At 32.6% G+C, this 6,739-nt stretch overlaps 1 pseudogene; it reads left to right on the top strand.

Annotated features, from left to right (window-relative positions):
- Nucleotides 1–5,986: 5,986 nt before the first annotated feature.
- LOC149165365 (small ribosomal subunit protein uS19 pseudogene) lies at nucleotides 5,987–6,442 on the top strand (annotated as a pseudogene).
- The last annotated feature ends 297 nt before the right edge of the window (nucleotides 6,443–6,739 follow it).

Here is a 6,739-nt window from a genome sequence, read left to right as displayed (position 1 = left end):
ATATATATAATATAATAATATTAATATAATATTACATGATTATAATATAAATTATATATATAAAGTTGTTAATAATATTATTATAATTATAATATATATAGACCCTAACATCATATGACTTTGACATAGTTGCTATATATATAATTTTGGGATTCTTTTGAAGGTTGTAGGTTTATTTTGAGGTTCATTTTTTAACAAAATCATAACAGAAAGTTTGGTGAAAAGAATGTCACATAACATTCCTGAAGGAGACCTAGGATACGTGCAGGGATTGACATAGAGGGCTTATAGTGAGGATCAAAAATGTTATTTCCCTTGTAGAGATTACAAGGGCTTGAGGCCAATGAGAATTCTAATAAAATCAACTAAAAGGCATTGTAGAGACTATGGACACGTTGAAGGTGGCCATGAATATCATCTATTTGTAAGTTATTTATTATATGCCTTTGTATTGTATATTTTTTTCATAAATGTTTATATGTATAATATATTTTAAAATGTATGTCTTTGTATTTTAAATTGGATTATCTCTCTAATATAAATGTATTTTATAATATTCTTTTGGGAAGTGCTTGAACTATGTTGGCATCTTGATGTAGACCACAAATATTATTTGATTATTTTTGTTAGGGTCGATTAAGGGATTAAGTCAAGTTAGGGGTTAATTAGTTTATGGGCTTAGGGATAAGGGGTTATTAATTTTTAAGGGATGAGGGGTTAGGGGTTAAGGGATTTGGGGTTAGGGCTTTAAGGGCTTAGGGAAATGTGGTTAAGGTGCTAGGGGGTTAATGTATATTTAGTGGGTTAATTTGGACCTAGAGGATTTAGAGGTTAATCATGGGTTTTTATGGAGCATTATTAATAAGTTTTTAAAGTATATTATGAAAAATATGACATTAAGAAATAATATGATATTATAATGATGAATGCAAAATAAGATTAATATGTTTTTTTTATTATGGTCATGACTATATATCTCAGGAAGTGTCTCACTACCTACATGTCAAGAAAAGTAACATCTTTCTTATATTTTTTCAACATATTCTTAAATATATTGATAAATTTCACAAGAATCATCATTGATTTGTTGTCTTTGTTTTCCTTATATATTATATTTGTAAATTGTTGTTATATTGATGTTTTAGTATTTTTTCTATATATACTAATATTACTATATTAATTGTAATTGTATAGTATCGCCCCCCTAGGGATTTTCTCGATGAGGAAGATGTGGTTGTAGTAAAAGCACTTGTTCAAGAACATGGAGTGATTAATATTTAGGATCAAGCTAATGGTCCTATGGAAGAAGATGACGATGTGGATAACATAGTTGAAGAAGATGGGAATTATAGATTGATTTAGGAGACATTGAAAAATGTTGGAATGAATGATGATGACAACCACTATGATGATCATGCTTTTGATTTACTTGTACTTGAGATGGAAACTAAACCTTTTTATGAAGGCTCAAAAAAATCTCTTCTCTCTGTTGTATTGTTGCTAGTCAACTTAAAGGTGGTGAATGGTTTGTCAAACACATGTGTGACACAACTCCTAAGGTATGTAATATATTTTATGACATTTAGTACTATATACATGATAAAGCAATTATTTTTTCTGTTATTTTTAATGTTAGTACATTGATATGCATCATTTCATTAATTTGTAACATTTGGATGCAATATGTATGATTAATATTATTTAGTACATTAACCAATACTATTTTCATTTATGTTGTAGATTATTAGGTGAATTTTTGTTACCACCATCAAATGTTTTACTTTGTACATACTAAGGCTTACATGCCATTATGAAATATATTGGAATGGAGTCTCAAGCTATTCATGCATACCCTAATGGTGATATTCTCTAACCGATAAAGTAACAAAAAATGTGCCTCGTAATGTTATTCGTTAATATTCTCATAATTCCGTGTCTGTAAAAATTGTTCAGGTGAAAATGTGTAGAAAAACTTATGGATTATAATGAAATGAATAGAAGTGAAGAAGGTGTTCTTTGAATACCTACAAATGGATTTTTATTTAGGAGTATAAAGGAAAAGTGTTCAGAGTTTGAAAGAGAACCTCATAATCTTATGCCTCAATTAGCAGTTGACAGTGTCAATCCATTTGGAGAGGCCATATCTACTTACTCGGTGTGGCCCGTTTTTTTATCAACAATAACATTCCTTTGTGGAAGTCAATAAAGAGGAAGCACATAATGGTGACAATGATTGTTCCAAGTATTGAATTGTTTAGAATAATGTTTTTAGCACAACAACATCTCATTTGTCTTGTTTGTTTCATAATTATGTCCTATATTTTTTTGTTCATATATATATATATATATATATATATATATATATATATATATATATATATATTCAATTATGCCTTATAATTATGTCTTATAATTTTTTAGTTTACTCATATATGTAGTAATTATGTATTGTATGTTAAATCAATTAGGTAAGTACTAGGTCAAATATATGAATGTATATATCAAGCATCTTATTGATGAGTTAGTGGAGTTATGGAATGGTGTCGCTATGTATGATATATCTAGACCAATAGTTGCACAAAGCGAATTTTAAACCCATGCAATGCTTGTATGGATAATTCACGATGCCCTAGAGCTAACACATTTATGTGGTTTGTTATGACGTTACCCTGGACTTTAATAGTGTTTAATTTTATGAAGCTCATTTCAGGTATATTTTTTAAATAGTTTGACCTTCATTGTAAATACATAAAATAATTAATATAATAAATATGCCATTTATTCTAGGTCTTCAAACAAAGGGTAAATTTCCTTGTTTAGTTTTTGGGTATAATATGAAATCTCATCATTCAAGAAGCTTAGAAAAGGAGGTGTTTGATAAGTATAGGCACTTCCTCTATAAGAACCACAAGTACCAAAGTACTGAAAAAAACATATTTTCAATGAGAAATAAGAGACTAGATTAAGGCCATGGAAAATGACACCTCATGCATGGAAGTTGCAATATAATAGAGTCTTTCAAAGTATGGATCAAACTATCTATCTATCAATATACATAATATATTTAGATTATTTTACCTTTTTATGAAATTTCTATAACAGTATTAGTGAAAATTCCATGTAATAAAAGTTAATAAAAGGAAAAATAATAACCAAGATTGATGGCACACTTATTCCAAGTTGAATGTTGGGAAGACATCCTTGTGTGGGTGTTCATTTAATTATTAATGGCTAAGTAATTTGGTAAAGGAAATGGCTAAGGATTTGGAAAGGAAAGATTGCATTTTTGGCACAATTATTTATGAAAATAATGGAAATTATGAGAAAATGGAGGTGAAGGTCACAGGTGGCATGGCGGGTGGGGGGGGGGGGGGGGGGGGGGGGGGGGGGGGGGGGGGGTGGGCACAATGAAGGAAAATAATGGAAAATGAAGAAAATAGAAGCCTCATTCATAAAAATGATTTTGAGGACCAGTTGATAACCTTCTATCAGTTTAGTTTTGGAGCTCTCTCATTATTATCTCTCTCTCTCTCATACTCTTGGAGACTTGGAGTTTTCTCGGAGCACTCTTGGAGGTTGTGGCATACTTGGATATTTGGAGAAAGAAGGAAAATGATGAGCAGGAAAGTGCAAGAGGACATCAAGATTAGTAGCTACAAGGGATTTTTCTTGCAGGTATTGAGTTTCATGTATTTTTCCTCACTAGTTTTGGCATGAATGGGATGTGCATGTGGTTTTTTGGTTGTGATCTATCATTGGCATGAAGGATGGCCCAAATTGACAGTGGATTGCCTAACCTTACCATTTCCTAGATAGCCATGGAGATTGTGAGTTCATTTTCATTGTTTTTATTTGGTTGGTTATCATGTTTCCATAGCTTGGGTCGAGTTATTAGTCCTAGAGCCTTGGTTGGAAAAATTCTATGGAGCCCTATAATAACTTGGGTTGAGTTACTAGTCTCATAGCCTTGGTTTGAAAAACACTATAGAGCCCTTGGTGGGTTGAGTTACTAGTCCAGGAGCCTTAGTTGGACAAATGCCCTAGAGCCCTGGAAGTCTTGGATAGAGACCGATTTGATGATTTTTTTGTGATGTCCGACTGTGAGGTGGAATCATTATTTGATGGGTTGAGGCAAATGACCTCTAGAAGCCCTGGATGGTTTTGGATTGATGTGTTCTATCAGATCCCACATTCGTGCTTGGAATATGGTACACGGGGGAATGGATGAAGAGATATTTGGCTCAACCATTCCATAGTCGGGTGCAACATGGAAGTCCCATCCCAGGTTTGGATTTTGCATCATAAATATGAAGTTATTATTCCTTATATTTATATGAGTATTATACAAGATTATATTTGGTTTATATGGTTGTGATTATATGGCTACCATTATGCTGGTTATGTATCTGTTTTATGAGAGTATCTATGTATGGATCTCATCATGTTTTTACTGGTAAATGAATGAATAATGTATCTATGACCTAATGGATGAAATGTTAGTTGATGTGTTGAGGAATCAATGCTTCTTAGTGATTCTCGACTAAGTATGAGACCTCTATGCTCAAATCTATTATTTACACTTGTAGATTACATATTCATGACATATTTGATGAAATTCCTGTCATTGCTAGTAGGGGTCCAATCAAGGCCTCATTCAAGTGATTGCATCTACACTATCATTTTCTTGTTATTTTACTGATCTGAAGATGTGATTTAATTCTGGGCAGTGACGTGGGATATGGGCCTAAAAAAGTGGCTCAAATCCTAGAGATGTTGGCACAACACTGTGCAAAGGAGTCCCTGGACGTTAGCTTGCATGCTTGTGAGAGCGTTCGGATGTCCTTGGACATTGGCATGCCCATAACATGAGAGCATCTAGAAGTCAAGTGGTTCAAAAGTTCATTGAGACCCAGGGGCTAGTTGGAAAAAAGGTTGGATTGCTTCCTAAGGATACTAATGGTGATGTTGAATGTATGTATGATGTGTTTGCATCGGTCCGACTTCCTTAATGTGACTTAGGAGGTCGAATCATATCATAGTGGTGTCTCATCGCATGTTTACCCCGACTGTTCGATTGCTTGGGTAGATGTGGGAGGAGGGTGTTACATTTTATTCACTATAATAATTGACAGGTTATAGTGTTGATATAATATTTATTAACTGTGATTCACATTGTAGGTTGTGAAAGAATCAGTAGTAGAAAAGGAGAAATTAGTGACTAGGTGACTAAAAAAGTTAGTCACCACAAATTTTTAAAGTGAAATAATACCAAAAATGAGTAATTTTAAGTGACCCAACTAAAAACAACTAACATAAATGACTAATTTAGTCATGGGTTTAAATATACTACTAGCTAATAAGTAATACAAATAAAAATGACTAATGTAAACTAAACTATGGCTAGCTTCTAATACAATATTTTTGATCTACCTACAACTACTTGAAATTTATTAATAACATTATTCCCCAAAAATAATGGGTTACCTAGGAATATTTGAGTTTATTAATAACATTATTCATATAATTAGGTATATTTTCCACCTCCTTAAGGGTTAGTTGATATTCCCCTTATGTGTAAACCTCATGTTCTCTTTCCCTCTTTATATGAACATACTTTCTTAGGGAGGTATTTTATACTCTCATGTGATGGATCCTAAAGACATTTTTCAAAATAATATTTTTTATAGTTTTTATTGATATGCTCAACCAAAATTATGACTCTCAAACCATATTAAATATATAATCTCTATACGAAAAAACCTCCTACTCAATAGTGGAAGCATAAACAATTAGCAAATTGTGAAAATCTAATACTTGGCTACTCTAAAATCTAAAGTCGACCCATTAAAATTTAATTTCCCTCTACTCAATTGCCATATTGTTAAAATCTAGTCAATTAATTTCCCACTACTTTTGAGGTAAGGTCTTCATTGAGTGCGTTTTCCATAGTAGAGTAGAGGCATTATTTGTTGATTCAGTTATAGCCATGGTGGACATGGATGTGGATGTTGGCATAGTGCAGCCAAAGAAGAGAACATTCAAGAAGCTCTTCTACAAGGGTGTTGATCTCGATGCCCTTTTGGACATTACCTCTAAAGATCTCATCAAGCTCTTCCATGTTCATGCTCAAATGAGGTTTCAACGAGGTTGGAAGATGCAACCAATGGCCTTGATCAAGAAGCTCTGTAAGGTGAAATAGGAAGGTCCTGCGAGTGAGAAACCAAAGCTAGTTAGAACCCACCTCCGTAACATGATAATTGTTACTGAGATGATTGGTAGCATTATTGGTGTTTACAGTGGGAAGACATTCAATCAGGTCAAAATCGAGCTTGAGATGATTTTCCATTATCTCGTAGAGTTTTCTATTTCATATAATCCAGTTAAGCATGGAAGACCTAGTATTGGTGTTACACATTCCTCTAGGTTTATTCCTCTGAAGTAGACCAACTTAGATCATTTGATATGGTGGATATGTAGTGTGGTATTCTTAACTAGTTTTGGCTTACAAGTATAGGCACAGATAAATGGTTCAATATTCACATGAGTAAATCCTTTGACAATGCTTAAATGAAATTTTGAAGAGTAATTTTGGGTGTATTGTTATGTTTAATTAGCTAATGCAATATATATGTTGTACAAGTTTAACTATTTGGTTAATTTGATGAAGGTTTCATAAAAAAAAATCTTGTTCCATACACTATTTTTAGTCTTGTAAACATTCAAATATCATTTCATTTCA

This window comes from Pinus tabuliformis, chromosome 5_1, assembly GCF_031772625.1.
Source record: "Pinus tabuliformis cultivar Carrire ecotype Pingquan chromosome 5_1, CPIR1, whole genome shotgun sequence".
NCBI lineage: Eukaryota > Viridiplantae > Streptophyta > Pinopsida > Pinales > Pinaceae > Pinus > Pinus tabuliformis.
This window is presented reverse-complemented; position numbering and strand designations above follow the sequence as displayed.